The following is a 22037-nucleotide window of genomic DNA, read 5'->3' on the forward strand; positions in this document are numbered from 1 at the left end:
AAGGGAAAAAAACAAGAAAGTCCAGCTACCTTTTGAAAAGCAGCTTTGATCACAGTCTTCTGGTTTCTAACTGGGTGCCTTTAGCACTAGACCAAACTGGCTCTCATATCTCCCATGCAACAAACTTTATGGCCTCTTTTATACTCAGTCATTCCAAACAATTACACGTTTCATTCACATCATTCATGCACTGATACCTTTGGCTATTTGCCAATAATCCAATTCTGATATTTAGGGCCTCTTTGTTAAATCATAGAATCATTGGGCTGGAAGGGACTTTAGAGATTCCCCCTCCAGTAACACCCAGAGACAGGTGTCCTTATTCTATCCTGGATAGATGGTTGACTAATGTTTTCTTGAAAACCTCCAGTGATGGAACATCTTCAAGGTCATTTGTAAAAATATTTGCCTTCTTTTTTAGCAGGTGTTTTTGGCTCTTTTCAAAACTTTGGTGAAGCAAGGAGTGAATAATTTAATTTTGCATAGCATTGACTATGAATGGTAAACATATTGTGTACATTTGAACTGTAGCCACTCCCCAAATGACTAGGGGATTTTATACCTATGACGACTACAGTGGTAGTTGGGGAAGGACCTGGAAACTTTAAATCTTCCTAAACTGTTCATGGTTAGGATTGTCCAATATGTCTATTCCTCCCCCCAAAAAAAGTTATTTTCCCCAATACATTTGATAGAAATTTGGCATTCTTATAAATTTTCTTGAAAAGATTCCTACAAAGTCATTTGTATATTCTTTTAATAAAAAGGCTCATGAACCTATCAGTGTATTTCCATAAGTACCCAAATGTCAATAAAAAAGCTCTTTAGAGAAAAAAAAAGATACAGAATTAATAAATAGATTTAAGGATCTTGGGTATAAATCTTTAAGTTCAGGGATTATCATAAAAACACCTCACTTTCTAGATTCAGGGAAGATAGATCTTAAACAGCCTATTTTCAGTTGTTTGGTTGTAAACAAGCCTGTTAAATAAAGTAATGGTTATGACACTTTTATTTTATCCTGTACTGTTTCAGTGGTTTAGGAACAGTTGTCATTTCTCCTGAGTCTCCTCGTGCCTTAAAGGTTATTTGTATCATAGGACATAGTGCATCAACCCAAGGAAAACACTATGTCAGAAGAATTGCTTATTTTAAAGCCTACTATGAAAAAACACAGATTAAACATATTGTCAGAGAAAGGGAAGTTGATGTGTTGCTTGGCAAACAGGGATGGTGCCTACCAAGGTGTAAAATCTCCTCCGGGGTTTAGGTCTTTTGTATTTCTAATATTTTCTGACTGCCAACAAATGGCTGTGTGGGATGTAATGGAATATCAAAGGGTTCAGAATTTAATTTCAACGAATGGCTGAGTATGAAGGAAAGTTTTATTATAAAACTATTGGAACAAAAAGTCTCTGCCTGATTCCATTATCCCGAAAGTTCAGTAGTTATAAACATATTTCATCTGTGTTTTCCAAACGATTTCATTTCTATTTTGTTTCTTTTTAAAATGTAGAAATCTTAAACATTGACATGTTTAAGAAAACAACAGATCTCATTTCTGCTGGTGATGCAGGAACAAGAAAGCTGGCTGAATTCACCAGTGAAATTATCACGATCCAGGTTTGTTTGGAGTAATTTGCACATGAGAAATTGACTTATCTGAATGGGCCGATTTCCAATATAATTAGACCTGGGCACAACTGTTTATACAATTTTTCACCAAATTTATAGGCAGGAAATTGGAGAAATGGTTTTTCCAAATTTTCTCCAATATTTTCTCAACATCATCATTCTATTCCTAACAGCGGAAGCAGCAGCTGCACTGTAAACAAAAGGCATTCATCCCCAATATTTTTCTCTTTGTATTTAACTGTAGATTGGTTAAAGATAGGATACAGATACAAAGAGGTCTATAGAATGCAGTACAGACATTCTGTACTGAATGCACACACATTTGGCCAGTTTGTAATTCTGAATTTACTATATAAATTAACCCCTTAAGTTTATTGTTTCCTACAGAGAATATTAATATTTAGTTATTAGTGAAAGTTTAAGGATTATTTTTGAGCATTATCTAAACAAAAATATATGTGATTGTGAAATAAATGGAGATATTGGAAAGAAGCTTTTTTCAAAGCTTCAAATTTGTTTCGAAGGTCTTTTGGAAAGAAAATTCCTTCTGTAATAGCAATCCCTGAAAAAATAGAGTTGTTTTAAATAAACAACCTTCAAGAAATGTGTCCCCTGGCTGACATTCACCTGTACAGCTTCATTTATTCATTCATTTATTCTTTATTTTCTTTGTTCAACCTAGTGTAAGTGGGGAGACTCAGGGATGCTTAAAGTGTATCTACAACAATGCCATAAAATATCCACAGTATGATAAATCTAGAAGGATAAAATCTCAGCACAATACAATTCTATAAATGCACGTGCCTATAGCAGTCAAAATGGGCTGCATATTCTGCATCGTGGAGCTCTCAGTTGTCTTCAAAGGCAGCATCATGAAAAGTCCGAGCAGATGTTAATGAGGACATGAATTACTTTGTTGAAGCTTTGTTGTACACCAGCTGGGCTGAGCAAAGCCTTACTGGCAATGGACTCAACCTGCCAATCCTAGCACTAGCCAGGAATCTAGGAGAGCCCAAGTCATGCACCTGCTCTTTCAGAAACAATACTATGTCACCAACAGACAACACTGGGGATATGGAGAATATCAGTGAAGAAACAGTGTGGTATTATTTTGATTCAACTTCAGCCTCTCTAATCTTTGCAAAACTCTGCAAGTTATCAGTTAAAGATTCTGAAAGCAATTCCTGAGGTTACTCTGGCATGAATTTATGGAATATCTGATCCAGTGGCTTCATATAAATAGTGAAAACCTGGAAAATGAACTGACCAATGAAAAAAGCACTACATAAAGCTAGCAACTACCTGGTTGATCTTTCCTCCATATCTCAACTGGAACAACAATTCATTGAGCAAAAAATTGGAACCAATGTAAATGAGAGCTTCTAATTCCCAATCCTGACATGATACCCAGAGAAAAACTCTCATACGTAACCTAAAATTTAAATCAAATATATAATAGAAAAATATATTTGTTTAGTTTACATGCAGGAGACACTGTTGTATTTAACTCCTTTGAACAGCATTTTTGCTGCTGCTTTTACATTGTGTTTGTGTATGCTTTAATTTATATAGTAATAAAAAGGATGCATGAGATTCTGTAATCTGAGATTATCCAGGAGGTGAAAAAATGTGACCTAATAAAAAAAATAAGAACATGCAAATTTATGGAAAGGAAAAAGAAAAAACAAAGGACCGTTTGCACTGGTTTTATACATTCAGATACAGATACAGGTAAGATACAGATACAGATAATCAGTTGGAAGGGACCTTGCAGGTCATCTAGCCCAACCCCCTGCCCAAGCAGGAGACCCTACACTATTTCTGACAAATGGCAGTCCAATCTCTTCTTGAAAGTCTTAAGTGATGGTGCTCCCACAACTTCTGAGGGCAAGCTGTTCCATTGGTTGATTGTTCTCACAGTCAGAAAGTTTCTCCTTATTTCCAGGTTAAATCTCTACTTGTTCAGTTTCCATCCATTATTCTTTGTCTGGCCTATAGGAGCTTTAGGAAATAGCTTGACCCCTTCCTCTCTGTGGCAGCCCCTCAAATATTGAAAGACTGCTATCATGTCTCCCCTGGTCCTTCTCTTTACTAGACTAGCCAAGCCCAGTTCCTGCAAACGTCCGTTGTATGTTTTAGCCTCTAGTCCCCTAATCATCCTGGTTGCTCTTCTCTGTACTTTTTCTAGAGCCTCAACATCTTTTTTATAATGTGGTGACCAAACCTGGATGCAGTACTTTAGGTGTGGTCTTACTAAGGCTTTACAGAGTGGTATTAGTACTTCCCTTGATCTTGATTGTATCCCTCCGTTAATACAATTTAGGATTGCATTAGCTTTTTTGGCTGCTGCTGTACATTGCTGGCTCATATTTAGCTGGTTGTCCACTAAGACTCCAAGATCCCTCTCACAGTTACTGCTATTGAGCCTGGTTTCAGTTCTGCTTTCTCTCTGTTGCCTGTTACTTCCTTGCCATCTTCTCTCTTTAGTGGACTGACTGTTTCCTTGATTTTTTTCTTGTTATTTATCTGTTGGAAGAAACTTTTTTTATTATCTTTGACTTTTGTTGTAAATCTTTGTTCCTTCTGAACCTTTGCTATCCTGACTTCATGTTTGCGGATTCTGGCTATCTGCTGATATTCTGCCTTCATTGTATGTCCTTCTTTCCATTTTTTGTACTTGTCCTTTTTTTCTTTCAGTTTGCCAGAAAGATCTTTGTGTAGCCATGCTGGTTTCTTCTTGGATTTCTTGTTTTTCTTTCTCAGTAGTATTGTGCTGGTCTAGGCTTCTATGATCATACTTTTTAGAGTTTCCCAAGATTCTTGAGTTGTTCAATTTCAGTTCATGAGATTTGTCTGTAGATATTTATACCTCTTTGCAAAACAGATAAAGATTGTCATTTTTAGAAACACAAGTAAGATAAAGCTGTCATTTTGTGTATTTGGCTTTGGCTGACATAACCTATGATTGACACAGTCAATGGCTGTCTTTAGATCAGACACAAAAAGCAACTTGCAGTAAGACTTTGGGATCTGGGTAATTATTTGGAATTGCCTGATCTCTTTTCAAACATCTTTAGCAGATTTTGGTTTTGGTGGTTATATAATTTACTTGTGAGTCAAAAGGCTGGGTGACTTGAAAGTTTGCAGTTGTATTCCAAATCAAGTGATATAAACATATAAAAAAGCATTTTGCTAATTCCATTTAACACTGTTCTCTATAACATTTTTCTGTGACCCTGGCTTTGAGACCCATACTAGGTGCTGCATTCATATGTAGAAGGAATATGGTTACAAAAAAAGCTACAGTATGGCTTCACATTTAACAAAATTAGATATGCCTCTCTCATTAATTATTACAATCTCAGTCTCTGGAGAGTTACACTCAGGGTTTTTGGAGGCTAATGCCTAAGACTTTGTATCTCTTCTGTAGCCCAGAATAAAGTTGGTTAAGATTTAGATGAACTAGTAAGAATCTCTTCTAATATGATGATCATATTGAGAAACTCTATTGATATCCTTATTTGAATATAAATCCTTTCCTGGGGTTGATGACAGTCTAGACAAGGCCCAAACCTTGGGTCAGTCACTTTCCTTCAGTCCTAGGACAGAGGTAATGGTAAACTGTTCTGTATTAACATTCTTGCAGACTCGCATTCTGATTGGTCCACCCGGACCGCAACCCGATTGGTCCACTGAATGACTGTGATTGGAGCGCTAAGAATCTACCGCGATTGGCCGAGCCGATCGCGGGAGATTCAAAGCGCTGCCATTGGCCGCCGAGCCGCCGGCGGCTGTATAAAGCCAAGCGGCTCGCACACTTTAGCTGTCCCTGTTCTGAAGCTACAATAAAGAGCTGATTGTTCACTTTCGCGTCTCGCCTCTTATGTGACCCGATCCACCGATCTAACATAAACCACTTCTGAAAAAAACTTGCCAAGAAAATGGAAGGGACTTGTCCAGGCAGCATGTGAGAATTGGACATGATTGAATATGGGGAGGGAGGGGGGAGAGATAGTACCACTGAACATAAAACACAAAGATAGTTGGTACTGTAGGCTGCAGGATAGGTCATATAGCATATGATTTGGTGCTGTGTATAGACATCTATATTCTGAAGACAACTGTCTTGTCTTGCTTAAAAATAGATCCTAGACTAGTTTTAAATCAATAAATCAATCACAAAAAATGGAAATAAAGCAGTTAAATATAATGGCTAGAAAATTACCACTGTCTGTCAAAAAGCTAGCTGGACCAATGTTTCTAATTTCCCCCCCACTCCTTGAGTGACATGTTAAATGCACAGAGTATTATAAGCAGGCAAACTCAGATTTTCTCACCAAGGTTTATGACGCACATATTCTTGGCTTCCCGGTTTGCCTCCAACAATGCTGTTTAAACACATGCAGCCCAGATGTTCTGGCTTGTGTTAGGTGCTTGCTACGTTGTCATTATTGTAGCCCTTTTGTGATTTTGTGTTTTCTGACATCAAACTACCAACAAAGCCATAGATGAGGCACAGAGAATGGCATCAAATGATACATTTTCATTTCCTCTTGGTAAGTACTTTCACATGTGCTTGCTAAAAGCATTTCACTGTGCGTGGTGTTTATTTCTCTGTTGCTTTGGAAGTGACTGCAGTGTTTTTACTAGCTTTCATGGGAAAATCTTTTACCATTTAATTAATAGGCCCACAGCAGCCTGGAAAAATCACAATCCATCTTTGTCAAGGCCTTATGCCAAGTCCATCCTCATTTGCTCTGCTCCAACCTGGATGAATTGCTAGAAAACCAAATTCTTTTTATTGTTAACAGAAACATGAAGTATAACAAAGAAAGTACGTTGCCTCTAAAATGCAGCAATAACTGAGAATGACCGTTTTATTCACATGGAGCTTCATGTAAGATTCCAGTATTGCATAGCAGGACCATCTGATACAATATTTCTAAATTCATAACTTTTAAAAACAGTGTGAGAAGGATGATATTTCTGAATGAACATAAGATTTTAGAGTTGAGGAGGCTTTTTTGCTCGATATTCTTTAAAGATACTCAACCAGGTTAACTCAACTGTTTCAAATCAGCAGTAAAATCAACGTTATTCCTTTCCCCAACTTTATCAAAACCATTGCTTACAATCATTTGCCTGTTATGGTTTCTCCCCCTTCCTCAATTCTTTCTCCTTGCATATTCCTTCTCTCTATTTTTCCTCCTCTTTTTTTACACAATTTTCTTTTTTCTTTTCTGTGTCTGTGGTTGACACTGCATTTCCCCCATCAACAATAAGTCTATCTATCAATCATAGACTCAATCCAAAATTTGAAGAGTTCAAACCTCTATCGACATTATTTTCCAGAACAGTAGTTTTTCTTAGTAATAAAAAAAGTAATAGGTATCAGTAGGATTTTCTAATATTGGGATTTTTTTGTTCTGGCAGAGAACAGCTAAACAATTTTCCCCATTGGGGTATCTTTCAGCTACACTGAGATAAATTAGATGGGAATTTTGGAAGCCACATTTTGAACTACTGCTGTGCCAAATGCTCCTTGTCATCTCAAAATTGTTCTGCAAAAGGAGATATATTCTATTTTTATGTTATTCTTGAGGTTTTTTAAAATGCTAGGTGTTTTTTAGTGATATTTTTCAGTTTATTTATTTAGTGGGATCTTTCTTATAGTAGAAAACAAGAATGCTTAGAAAAACAGTCCAGAATGCAGAACTGCTATTTGAAAGGCAGAGGAGATTGGGTCTCGTGGTAAACAAAGAAAAATGGAAATGTTTGTCATTAATTCTTTTCTCTTTTCTTTTGTGAAGAGGCAGAAGGACAACATATGGACCTGAGAGGTCAAGCAAGGGACTGACTTACTATTTGGCATGTGAGCACTGATTGGCTGACAGTTTCCCTATGCTCAGCTTTTGGGCAGAAGATGCAAGTGTTGATTGGTTGGTGTTTAACTTCACAACACCTCCCTCCCCCAAATAAACCTCTACATATTTACAAACATGCCTATGGTAATAATAAATAAATAATAAATAAACAAATCTAAAAATACTGAAAACAAATCAAAACAATATAGGACACATTTTAAAATGAATTCAGAAGAGTTGGGAGATAAAAAAAATGATGGTTTGGGGTTGGGATATAAGAAATGTCATAGAACTGGCATATGCCAGAGAGTCCCTCTCTGAGGAAGGTGGGTGGTAAAGAACTCTGAAATATAAATAAAATAAATATCTGTCAAACAACATGATTGCCATGTACAGCATGGTGCTGTGCTGAGATGGAGACAAATGCAGACTTCTAAAGTACAATACAAATTTTGAACTTCTTGCACAGTGACAGTATACAGCTAAAAAGCAGCCTTTTGGATTTCTAGAACTTAATTACAATGGCACATGAAAAGAGCAAATGAGGAAAATTGGGATAACTCTACTCCAACTCCATTCTTTTCCTGGTTCTCATGTTCGGGACAACATTTTATGTTGTTTTAGGTATCCATGGAGAATCTCTGTGTGATGTAAAATCTTAGATAATAAACATTAGACAGGTTGTCAAGAGGTCTACATTTTAGAAGTTTTTCCTGAATATAAGGAGGTCAGTGGGAAAGATGACTGAGAAATGGATATAGCTCATTATTTTGGTTGTGATTTTTTTTCCTTCTAATCTGTTTCTATAAATAATGTTTATAATTAAAGAGGGTTAAAGTTTATATGTGAAGAAACAGCTGTTATTCTTTTGAACATTTGTACCATCCATTAAGTTGTTTGCATGAGTTATATTAATTAGACAACCTAGAGTTAAGTTTACCTTTGTTGTCGGTCCAGTGGACAATAATTTTTCTCCAATAATTTTAATCTGGTAATCTTGTTAAATTGCATTCACTGTTTTTTTTAACAGATATCAGATTGCTATATTGACACCTGTTGAGGTAATTCCCCGTTAGGAGAATGAGAGTATACAGGGAGACATATTTGAGAGTAGTGTTTGAATAATACACATTCAGCACACAGATACACTGTACAGTAAATGTAGGTTTTTACTTCCAGAAACATTAAACAAATTTCAAGATAAGCAGTCCAAAAGTCATTCACAGGTAAATCAGTCAGTTTTTCAATCCAGGGATAATCCAATAACAAATTCCAGTGTCAAAAACAGTTCATTATCAGACTTACATTAAATCCAGAAATATCAGTCAATTAGGAAAAATGGAGGAACAGCAATACTTTCCAACAGAAGGAAACAGACTGACTCACTCTCTTCTGAGACTAAGACTAAGATAAACCAGATTTCTTATGGCCATTTGAGAAACCACACCTAATTACAGTTTTGCATTTTCTTAAAGATACAGTTTTAAATGTTTATCCTGGTTTATATGTTTCTAACCCAAATACCTGTTAGGTGACTTATATTCCTAACAACACCCAATCTTCTTCCTTTTCTTATCAAGGATTGAATATAACAATGTCAGAGTTTAATTAGGTAAAATAATATTTTCATTGCTAGATTTATATGGCCTTTATGTTGATTGAAACATTTTCATGATCTGGGGAAAACTTCATGGCAATCCTGGGAAAGCATTCCAAATTGTTCAAAAACTGCTTAGAAAAAGGATTTGAAGCCATCATTGTGATTGATGATGATAAACAGCTGTAGCATTCAGTTACACATCTGGGCATAGAGCCTTGGGTTGAGTAGTTTGAGCTGTAGAAATTTCAAATAGAGTACCAACAGTTAGGTCACCACACATTTCATCTATTGAAAATAAAAGTTGATTTATAATGGCTATGTTATAGAATTAGGCAATAGTTATTTTCCCATTCACTTGAAAATATATCAAATTAAATTAAATGTGATTTAAATTTAAAAACTGGAATTGATTCATCTCTGAAAACATGCTTGGCAAGGAAATAATCATGGCTGTCTTTATTAATTGACAAAAGTGGCTATTTTTCTTAACTTAACAAAATGTAGTATGATGAACAAGTTGGCATAAGATTTTCAGTATACAGCAAACCAGAGTGCTTCATCCATTAAGTGTTCTTATTTTTGCATGGCTGATTGTTCTATTCTAGTTTCACTTTCCTATTCATTCTCAAGTTTTTTTATTGATGTCTAATAGTAAACTTTTTAACTGTAGTTTCTACACTTCTGAGCTTTTACATTATAAATGTTCCCAGGAAATAAATTAAAAAATGTCCTTTTACAGTATTAATTCATGGCTGTTCTGTATATATTTTTCTCATTTACTTACATATAAGCCTAACATTTTAGATTCTGTTTTGTGATCACACCTACAGCATATTTTGGGTAGGTAAAGGTAAAGGAGTCCCTGCAGATTTTACTTTGCTAATCATAGCCAACCTTTTAGGAGGCGGTGCTCATCTCAATTTCAAGACCATTGAGCCAACACTGTCCAAAGAGGTTTCCATGGTTATGTTGCCAACATGATGTCATGGAGTACTGTTACCTCTCCACCAGACTGGTATCTATTTATTCACGGACATTTGCCTGCTTTTGAACTGCTAGTTGGCAAGAGCTGGGGCAAGAATGGGAACTCATCCTGGTCATATGCTTGGGCAGAAGATAGTTAATTTTAAATTCCTTTATAAGCCATTCCAAAAGTTGTACATCTAGATAATTGTGCTTGATGCATGACTTATGACATTTGTATAATTTCAATAATCCTTCAGATCAAATCACTACCTATTATGTAGAGTAGCCTATACAATAATCAACATTGCTTCCTTTTCTTAATGGCTGCTTGGAATAGAAGACAGGCTGTAAGATAACTGAAATTGCATAAAATATGATGGCATAATTCCTTCAGTATGGAAAAGTTGAAGGATTGTCTATGTATGCTCCAGAAGAAACTTGCAGGAACTAGAAACCTACAATATTCATAATTTCTAGCATTTTTCTTATAGAATTCTTCTTTAAATGAGGATGAGGCAATCTATAGGCTATATGCAGTCCCCTATGTCCTCCAATTTTTTTTTTTTTTGTGACTTTCAAAACAGAAGTAATCCTTAATTTACAACAGTTCATTAGTGAGGGTTCAAAGTTGCAACAGCAATGAAAAAAAAATGATTTTTTTACACTTACAATCATTGCAGCATCCCCATGGTCACATGATTAAAATTCAGACCCTGAATATTGACTCATGTTTATGATGGTTCTGTGTCCTGAGGCCATGTGATTACTTTCTGTAACTTTCTGAGAAGGAAAGTCAATGGAGAAGCCAGATTCACTTAACAACCATATTACTAACTTAACTGTGTCAAGGAATGTCATAAAATGGAGTAAAACTCTTAACGTATGTCTCACTTAGCAATATACATTTTGATCTTAATTGTGGTCATAAATTGAGAATTGCCTATATTTTAGTTGCCTTTGAAATTCAAAAATTTTAAACAATTAGTCAATTATAAAGGAAAGACAAATTAGAGCAGGTATATAGAATGTATCTGATCTTCCTTTCCCTGAACTTGCTGATAAATCTCTACTATTTTTCTTAATAGTAAACTCGGTCTGAATAAATCTCAACTGCATACTCCACATTCTTCCTGACAAAATCCCTCAAAATCCTCCTCCAAGCAAAGAGAATTTAGGTAAGTAGGCTATCTAAACAGCAAGAATAGAAAATACTATTTAGATGTTAACATGTATTTAGATGTTAAAATATAACTGAACAATTTAGTACAATAAATTGATCAAAATACATTAAAGCAGAAACATTAAATGACTATACCTTCAGGGGTTAATATGCAGCTAAACCACAGCACATATGTAATGCACAATGAAGGGTGCTAATATTAAAGTGCAATTGTGCTCATTTATACAGGCAATAATCCATGTATAAGTTCTGAGCAGGAGTGTAAGACCTCTACAGTGCCAGAGAACAAGGGCTAATTTTACTTTCTGGCAATTCATCTCAAAAGATTTCTCCCAAGTTCTCAAAAGACAAATTTCCGTTGAAACATTCAGTGACAAATAGATTCATCATGGAGTCTGCAGCTGGCTACTCATGACAGAAGGCATTATGTCTTTCTTAGTTCTTTTAAACTAAAAAAAAAAAAAAAAACCCCAACCCACTTTAGAATTATTTATTCGAAAGAAGAATTAGTGGAGTTGATGGCAGAGGTAATCGGATGAGTTAATGGGCCCAATTTTCTGCCAGTGGAAGAGAATGGTTGTTTATTTCTCTAAAACTCCAAAGTGATAGGGCTTGTACTTTCAAAATGTTCTTTGTTAGTTAAATTTAAGCATATTTCTCTTTTCTTCCTATTCTGAGTTTTTTTTGTTTTGTTTTCATTGATCCACAATACATTGTAAACAATCATGAATGAATAAATAAGAAACACCAGTATAAAATTGGGAAACACTTCAAATATGCTTCTAAAACTCTGGAGAAATCAAATAGAAGCTGCTTTTCCTCATCTACTGTAGGTGGAAATTTATGATATTTTGTTTTATTTAATGATGAAGGATGTTTGTGCAGAGACTTATATAAAGCTCTAGTTTTATATGAATTGAAAATATAGAAAGAAATGATAAGACCTGAATTATCTCAAGTTGGTCCCAATTGGCTCAAAGATATTTACTGTCAGAGAAGTTCCATAAAAGGAGAGCAATAAAATATGACAATATCTGGTTAAAGTAGTCTATGATCAACACTGAAACAATTTTAAGATAGTTCCTGCTCCTAGCTAACTGTAATAGAGGTTGCGCATTTTAAGAAGTTAGTGATAGGCCATGTATTTCATTTGATATACTAATGGATATATTATAACAAAGAATACTAATTTGGCTTATTAAATATGTGACTTTTAAATAATATACAAATAGGATGCTACACATTATACGCTTAGATGAATGGCTTTATTACTTTAAAAGGGCTTAATTAGTTCTGTCAAAGGACTATAGCTTATATTACATAAACATTGGTGAGCATATGCAATTCATCTGAGATGCTTTTTACCAATTTTGCATAATGGTTTCTTGATTGCATGGTAATAAATTATTATATATATTTTTCTATAATTTTAAGGACATTTCTTCTTTCACATTCTCAAAATGCTTTCCATTTCATCATAATAAATATTATATAAACTTTTATTCGGGCCAACAAATCCTTGTAGATAAAAAGACAATTTTTTTCTTTCTTTTGATCTTATAGTTATAGCTGGATAAAAATATAATTTTACTGAATGTTACTCCATTATCAACATATACTAAGTTAATTTGAATCAGAGTCCCAAGTATATTTTAATGATACCAAAGTGCTCAGATGTTAAATAAAAGGGTGGTAATTCTTTTGATGAATGGGGGCCATACATATAAGGTCATACAACATATGTAGCTATAGGCAATATTATCTCTCTTTCTCTCTCTCTCTGAGTGAGGGAACATTTCCCCACTTAAATATGTAAGTCTATTTTATTTATTGGTATATTGGCCCAATCAGAATAGACATTGAGGAATGTTTGTGTAAATCTTAAATTAGGACTTACAATACAATTTTGATGAGGGATATCCCTCTACTATTTTCAGCAGTCAGTGTAGGAGAGAGCTATGGATATGGGGCAGCAGGAAAGGAGTTTTGGAACACTTCACCATACATCACCTTGTAAGGAGGTGGGTGGCATAGAAATTTAATAAATGAATAGGTAAATGGGGTCTTAAACTTCTTCCTGGTGATTTAGGACTTTTATTTGTCAAACAGGCATGTATTACATCACCTCCTGCTAGGAATGTGCAGGTTGTTCCCGATTTACCATTTGCTTAATGACACATTGAAGTTCCAATGGTTACAACCATTCCTTACAATTGTCACAGCATCTTTATGGTCACATGATGAAAATTCATGCATTTGGCAACCAGCATTCATTTACCTTGTTGCAGCATTCGGGCCTCATGTGTTTGGCATTTAGGACTTTCCCAGTCAGCTTTCAACAAGCAAACTCAATGTGGGAAGCTGGATTCACTTAACAACCATGGAGAGTCGCTTAATCATCATTGCAAAAGAATTGTAAAATCAGGTGTGACTGACTTTACAACCATCTCACTTGATGACAGAGGTTCCAGCCCCAGCTGTGCTCATAAGTTGAGGACCACTTGTAATTGGTGAACAAAAACGCTATCCTCGAAGATGGAGCCATCAGAGATATAACTAACTGTTACTAACCTGAAGATGGTTTTCAGTAGTAGAATAGACATTTTATTGGCTTTGCTTTGGTTTGCATGGAAGGTACACAAAAACCAATCACCCAAGATGGATGGAGGAGTGTTGGTACATTTCTGCACTTTAACATCAGCTCTAATCAAATATGGTGCTTGCCATCAACTTGCTCCTCTTGGATGAATGTGTATTAGTCACTTTAGTCCTTGCAAACAAGTTATATGAAAACCACATTCTCTGAATTAATAGATAATATGTAGGATTAGGGTTAGGTTAGGGTTGGTTATGAATTGACAGCAACTCCACCTACATATTTTAATGATACGTGATTATATAGATGAGATTGGAAGTAAACACTCAGGCCCGATATCTCAAGAAACCATAAGGCTGCCTTTGGTGAGATGCTAAGACATATAAATATAATAAATAAATGACTAATAAATAAATAAAAACCCAAGGCTTTTGGGATTAGGAAGAAGGGAAGAAATCTAGTCAAGATGCATGCAGAACTGTGGATCATTCTTCTCATATACCAGTAAATGAGAATAATATCTGTTTTAACAGGTTCCTTATTTGCTCCTTCTCCATGCAAAATGGAATGCAGTGTACAGCTTTTCTTTTGCTTTCACTTTCCCCCTCCTTTTCCAAGCAAAATATAATAAGAATTAATTAAAAAAAGAAAAAGATATTTTTAAAAAATAACTAAAAGGGAGTTTCTGGCTTAGAATATTATAAAGTCAAAAGGGAGAAAAAGATGAAAGAAGAGAAAAAAAAAACAGTCCAGTTTCAAAATATAAGATCATGTGTAGAAAATCTAGCAATGAGAAAAAAAATAAAAATATTACTTTGACATTCCTGTTTAAAATCACCACTTAATCACTTCTGTCAAAACTTTTACAGATTCTTTCTTTCCCTTAGGGTGTCCTTTCAAATCTTAAAATAAAGTTCTCACCAAACCGGCACACTCTCTCTTTCCGTTCTCTTTCATTTCGGAGCTGTCCCAACTTCAACAGCTTTAATGGCTGCCTCTTTGCCGGTGGCAAAAAGAGCTTCTCCTGGATCTACCAGGGACTTTGCAGTATCCCTGGGATCGACAGGATGCGCTCTTTACATTCTCAGTCTTTTCGGGATGGTTTAGATCCACTTGGACCGTCCAGGAGCAAAGATATCGGTAGCGATCTCAGACCTCCAAGATCGCATGCCGTATTGTCATGACGCCAGCTCCGCCCTCCAAGCAGTGTACAGCTTTTCTACATTTATGAACTATGGTCCATTTCCTGTTCTTGCTTTGTAATTTGAAATTTAGCCTCCACTAGCTGAGTAACTGCTATTTGATACCCCATTGATTCCAGCCAAATGCAAGTTGTATAACTGTTTGGCCATCTTTTGAATTAAAACTTTACTTAAGCCTTGACCATGTCTGGATAATGTTTCAATTTCTTGTTTTGATTTTCCCTCCCTCCTAATACACCATTTGTTTGATACATTGTGGTGTCTTGGCTAAAAATCCATGAGCTTCAGTTCTCACCGTATTTCTGATTTGGGCCCAAATCATTAACTGACGGAAACCTCACAGGAAAGTCTGGTCTAGCACAAAAGAAAAAAAGAAAAAAAGTGGGTGGATGAGTGGGTGGATAAGCTTTGCCTGTAGCACTTCCTTAAGTTTGTTAAAGGTAAGAATAGAGAAGCTATTCTTTGAACAATCTGTGAATTGACCATACAGCTTGCTTCCTGCTGCAATAAAATACTATTAAAGGTCAGACGTCAAGAATATACAGTATATGGCAATTCTGGTTGAATGTGACAAATCTTAATTTTAATGTTTCTAATATTTTTATATCTGCTTTTATCCTATAGTAAACTGCCTAGAGTTATTCAGGAGAGTGAGATGGGCAGCATAGAAATTTAAGAGTGAGATGGGCAGCATAGAAATTTAAGAGAAAAAAAATAACTTTACCTTAAGGCCAATTTACCAATTCTTCTTGCTCACTCTCCCTGTATCTCACAAGGAATAATGTGCTTATAGAACCAACCAGGACTAAAAATTTCCTGGGGAAGATTTTCTGGCTATAATGGATCCAGTTCTCAGCTGCAATTTTGTCCATATAGTTATCCCAGGGTCATTACAGCTAGTCCTTGACTTACAATAGTTCATTTAGTGACCATTCCAAGTTACGATGGTATTGAAAAAAAGGGACTTAAAACTTACAACCATTGCAGCATCTCCAAGGTCATCTGACCAAAGCTCCTCATATTTATGACAGTTGCAGTGTTCTCGGGTCATGTGATCACCTGTTGTAATCTTCTGACAAACAAAGTCAATGGGAAAGTGAAATTCACTTAACAACCATGTTACTCATTTAACAACTACAGTAATTCACTTAACAACTGTGGCAAGAAAGGCCATAAAATAAGGCAAAAGAGCTATCTCTCCTAGCAGCAGAAATTTGGGGCTCAATTTTCTAAGTCTGGGCCATGTCAACATAGGTATATAAATTTTCATAGAAAATATGTATAATCAGAACTGAAAGTGTATGTGATTATTATGAGATGAGAATGATATAGCAATAATATGTAAGTGGATTTTTAGTGTCTTTAATACACACCAGGGCATTATGCATTGAAACACTTAGTGCATATTAATCCAATACAATTATGTAAAGATCTATAGTTTTCTTGCAGTGTTCACAGCCTTGACTCTGCAAATAATAAGAATAATAGTAATCATTATTATCATCTTCATTTAAAAATTATCAGTTGCTTGATATAAATGAAGTATTCATTTATTTTATACATTGGTATAAGTATCTCTTCTATTCTAATGCATATGCATCAGTGAGGGTATGCAAGTGATAACAAGTCTTCAGTATAATGAGTGAAGGAAAAGAAAAAGATAAAGAAGAAATGGAAACCAATGCACCAGCAAATCTATCAGAAAAAGTATTACTGGAAAAGAAAACCAACTTAGTTTTTCTTTCTTTCTCCCCTTTTCCCTATTTTAAATACAAGGACGTTCTTAGGAAAAAAAAGATATTGAGATACATTCATCCGATCCTAAGGGCAGAATGATAGAGAAAGGGGGGGGAAGAGAAAGCAAGAGCGAGAGTGCCTTCAGCTGTTTTAAGAGAGGGGCTACAGTTCTATTAGCTAAAAATATCAGGCCTTGAATAACAGACTCTTAGTGATATTGGGTATTATTTCAACACATAATGCTTTTTTAATTGTGCCCCAATTGCTTGACCTGAATCCACCCTGTCCGAAGTCCCGCCTATCAAAAAGTAATGCCCTGATATATGGCTAGAATTGCTGCAAGATACTAACCTGCTTTGTCAAGCAAGAAAGAAAACAGGTCGGCTAGACAGAATGCTGTGTTGTATCCTCTGTAGAGGAAGAATGCATAACTTACTTTGAAATGAGGGAAGAAATGAACAAACTCTTAAGAGAGGACTTGAAGAAAAGATCACACAATCCGGAGAAACAGAAAATGTGAGAAAGAAGGTCATCATAAACCTGTCTTGATTTTGTTTCTTATAAGATGGGGGCAGAGATTAACTTGGACAGGCTTTCAAGATTCTACAGTTCTATCTTAATATAATAAAGGCCATTCTGGGAATCCTTGTCATGCCTCTTTCTTAACTTGGCCTATCTTAAAATGTGGATTGCAATAAAAAAACAATTGAAGGATTGCTTTCTCTCATGATATCATAACTGTAACTAAAGTGAATTGGCTATGTAATCTGGTTATGTTATGCTTTATTTGAATTAAATATTTGAAATCAGTTATACGTAGCATATATGGAATGAACATAAAAGCAATAGAAAAGATTTAAATGGGTTTTTTGAGTTCATTAAACTTTTGTAGTTCTCATATTAAACTGAATGCCAGGTACATTTAGTACAGTACTTGAGCTGATATGACTGATGAAACTCATTTATGAATCATTCGTATAGACTCAGACATAATGAGCTTTAGTTTTATCATTGGTGCCTTGATCCAAGTAATCATTTCTTTCAGCTAGAATGATGCTGGATGGTATGATTTCTGAATGTTTCATGTATGCATCTTTCTAGATCTAGATATATACATCCACATATGTATATACACACATACATGCACACACACACACACACACACACACACAGATATATACATCTATCTATCTATCATTTATCTATCCATACACACACACACACACACATACACACACACACACATACAGAGACAGAAACAGAGAGACAGACACAGACACAGACGCAGACACATACACACACACACACACACACACACACACACACACATACACATCCTCCCCCCCACTCCAGGGGTGTCAAACTGGTGGCCCATATGCCAGATGTGTCACGCACAGGCCATGCCCACCCAAACTCCGCAAATGGGAAAAACATCGTGAAATGTAACGTGATGGCAATGTGATGCGGTGAGTTTGACACCCATGCTCTACTCCAATCTCTTCCTCTAATTCTTGTAATGCAGACTGAGACAGTACAAGTCAATTCAAACTCCTCAACCCTTGAATTTGGAGACTGATTCCTATCATTCTCAATGGGTTTACCTGTGCTACTAAGATTAACAGATAGAGTGGAGTTCCTTTTTGTTCTGCTACTTTGGATTTTAACATGGAAAATTATTAAAGGGGCAACTAAAATAGATCTCATGAATTATTAAAGTAAAGCCCCTCCAAATCCTGAAAAGAATGTGATACCAGTTTCTAGAAATTTTTGCAAATAAATATTAAGTACAGGGTTAAAAAATACAATTGATAATGTGCCACTAGCACCTAAAGGTTTATTTGCATACTGTGTATAACATCTTGTGACTTCCTTGAGCAGCTTTAATATTTATGAGAGAAAGAAGGCAAAAAACTGCTGCCTTGGAAGTTCAGTGAGTCTTTGCAATTGCATTTTAAAAGGATTCTTTGTGGGATTGATAAACAGTTTTTTTAAAAAAGGGAGAAACAGTTTCCTTTTCATGACTTGGCATTAAAACAGGACCCTGCCATTTGAGTAAATGAACAAGGCAGAGACTTGCTGCAGAATCAGGAGACAGAGTGTGCTGATACCTGAGTGCCTTCATTAACCTTTCTGATTGCCTTCAAATCACCCTCCTGCAAAGATGGCTTGTTTACTCCTCATTACTGAAAGCAAGTTAGGCAGAAATGTGCCTAATCAAAGTTCTGCTGGATTTAACACTGCCTTTCTTGAGAAGCATCATGTTTTATTTATTTCATCCCAGGGTAGTTCACTGGGAAATTTTCAAGGGGGGCAGGAGGCCAGGAAAATAGACTTGCTTATAGCTGGGTACTTCATTAGGAACCAAAATATGACTAGCACAGGCCTATATGGCAAAGTTCCCCAACAACGTAGTTGGCTAGTACAGCCAATCATTTAGTCAGCTGGCTTAGCTGCCAATATAATTATCAGTGATGTGCAGTAAACAGAGATTAAAAGGACAATGAACAATCAGGAAGCCATTTCTTCAGTAGACTTTTAGAAAAATGAAAAAGATAGAAAAGGCCAGAAAAGCCCCAAGGAAACAAAACCTAGAACAGAGCAGCATCTAGGTGGAGAGTTATGTAATAATAATGGTGTTCCAATATTTAGGGGGCTTCCCTGAAGAAGAGGAGGGTCAATCTATTCTCCAAAGCACCTGAAGGCAGGACAAGAAGCAATAGATGGAAACTAATCAAGGAGAGAAGCAATATAAAACTAAGGAGAAATTTCCTGATAGTTAGAACAATTAACCAGTGGAATGACTTACCTACAGAAGTTGTGGATGCTCCAACACTGGAAATTTTCAAGAAGAGATTGGACAACCATTTTTCTGAAATGGTATAGGGTTTCCTGCAGAGGAGGGGTTGGACTAGAAGACCTCCAAAGTCCCTTCCAACTCTGTTATTCTGCTGTTCTGTAATGTTGGTTTTCTTCCAGATCTTGCAACAAAAGTACAGTTTGGGAAAAGCAAAGGCATTAGTCTTTGCATTGCCCCAGCCTGTCGTTGGTGCTCTTGGAATCTCTGATTAAAATAGTTAAAAACTTGTTAGGATTGCCCAGCTAGGAAGCCCAGAAAATATAGTGTAAGGCCAAATTAACTTTAGTATAGTTAAATATACAAATTCCTCCAAATGATCCAGGAAATCTTTAAAAAACAAGACACAGTACTATTGATTTTGCCTCAATTCCGCCACATACTTTGTTCCTTGAAAAGAATGTTAAATATGGTCTATATATTAAAAGACATATACATAAGATTCAGAACATTTGGAGGACTAGTTTATAATTTCTTCATAGCTGCCTTCCTCCAAAGAGTCAGGCTGGAATGGCCTCCTTTAACCTCACATTAATCCTGTACTCTAATCTAGATTTACACAGAGTAACTAAGAGCTATATAGAATTGCCTTATCTGTGTTCAGTTCCCTGAAAATGTCTCATCTGGTACATTGTTTTCTTAGCAATTGGCTAGAAATGCCTGATTTGAGGTTTTGGCCAACCATGTCATGTGCTGAGACAGAGTATGAGAAACTTGTAGCCTCTCAGTTGGCCTGGTTGAGTTGAATAAGCATAGTAATGGTTGTTTGATGAAGTGGGAGGAGTTTAAATATGAGCTGACCAAGAAGATAAAACTGAACTATAAGTGCAGCTTTCTAGATAACGATGAGCTCCTTAATAAATGATCACAGATTATTAACAAGAAGGAACAAACAATTCTACTTAAACTGCATCATATTTCAGTGAACCTTAGCTAGAAAGATATCTTTGCAACCAGCCTTCCTTTCTTCCTGTCCTTCCATTTTAGAACAGTGGCTAATAAAACACATTTCAGCTAGTGTGAATAGGCTGTACATTGATGCTGAATCATTCAGGAGGGTGGGGGAGAAATTATGATTGATATTACACATTCAAGTCATCCTTAGTCTTTGAGTCTCTCTTTCCCTCTCTCTGTTTCTGTTCTTAGCAGCTTAATCACCATTTGTTCTCAGATCTTTGCTTATGTTCCTTTGGAAAACGTGGCATGTTCTTCCTACACAAAGATGTCACTAGCATAACTGCTTAGAAGTGAGCCTCACTATCTGAGTGGAACTTACTTTCAAAGATAGTTTGCTTGTAATCTAAGAAGGGGTGTGGTTGTCCTTCGTCAACTGGAAAGCTAATAGTCTAGATTCGAGACCCAAGCTCTTGTCCCAGCTCCTGCTCACCTAGCACTTTGAAAGCATGGAAATGAAAGTAGATAAATAGGTACCAATTCAGTTGAAAGGTACAACATTCCATGTGCCTTGGGATACAGTCATGCTGGCCATATGACTTAGGAAAAGTTTTAAACAATGCTGGCTCTCTCAGCTAGGAAATGAACATGAGCATTGCCCCCTAATTGGAGACAACTGGACAGGGAGAAACCTTTACCTTTATAAGCTAAGAAAACATGTTGAAAAACAGAGTCTTGACTGTATATCAATTCCAACCCTAAGATATGAAAAAGAGCTAGTTATAAAACATCATATATTGTATTATAAAAAGGCAAGTAAAACTCTTTATACCCCTAGATGCATGGATTTTTGTTTGAACAGCAAATAATGAATAGTTTCTCTACTGTATATATTTAGAATAGCATACAATTCAAGTGTATGTTTTCCATTTAGCAAATTAGGCAATTCCCCGCTTCCTATCCAAACCTACCATTTTAACAGTTATCAGTATTTTATCAGAATAGACTCTGGGGTGTTTGCATGCAAGATTTTTTATTGCTTTTGGTGAGTTCTAAATTATAGTCACATGATAATATCCAAATAACTCACTGAATAGATCCAAGAACTTGTTTCCACAGTTGGGACGAACACAAATTGTGGGAAAGTGTATGCCACAAATGATATTCTTGAACTGAAAAGGCATGATAGCAATTGGTAATTCTGCCTCAGGGCTGTTTCTAAGATAAGGCCATGATGGCACCTGCCTAGGGGCTGCAAATTTTAGGGTACACCAAAATTGAAAAGATCTTACAGAAGGCAGTAATGGTGTGCTCCATGAACTTGAGGGATAAATATAATTTCACAGAATTGTTGCCATATGACAAGAGTGGATGCAATTAAAATTACTTACTACTAGTATGTAAATAGGGTGAAAATCTCTGTGAAAGGTGGAAAATTGTTGAGGGCTAAAAATCATAAATGTAAATCCCAAAAACTCATAGAAAAAATAAAGAAATAAGAGGGTGCTC

At 35.9% G+C, this 22037-nt stretch overlaps 2 long non-coding RNA genes across 2 annotated transcripts in view; one reads left to right on the plus strand and one right to left on the minus strand.

Moving 5' to 3' along the window:
- LOC148126425 (uncharacterized) overlaps nucleotides 1–22037 on the minus strand; it is a 402020-nt gene that overhangs the window by 258859 nt on the left and 121124 nt on the right. The window lies entirely within an intron of this gene.
- LOC148126426 (uncharacterized) lies at nucleotides 6052–17092 on the plus strand. The gene is made up of 4 exons (XR_015743252.1): nucleotides 6052–6191; nucleotides 7446–7643; nucleotides 11151–11240; nucleotides 17073–17092. It is a non-coding gene; the product is annotated as an uncharacterized LOC148126426 (long non-coding RNA).

Source organism: Pseudonaja textilis, chromosome 3, assembly GCF_049901715.1.
Source record: "Pseudonaja textilis isolate UNSWEBS1 chromosome 3, rPseTex1.2, whole genome shotgun sequence".
NCBI lineage: Eukaryota > Metazoa > Chordata > Lepidosauria > Squamata > Elapidae > Pseudonaja > Pseudonaja textilis.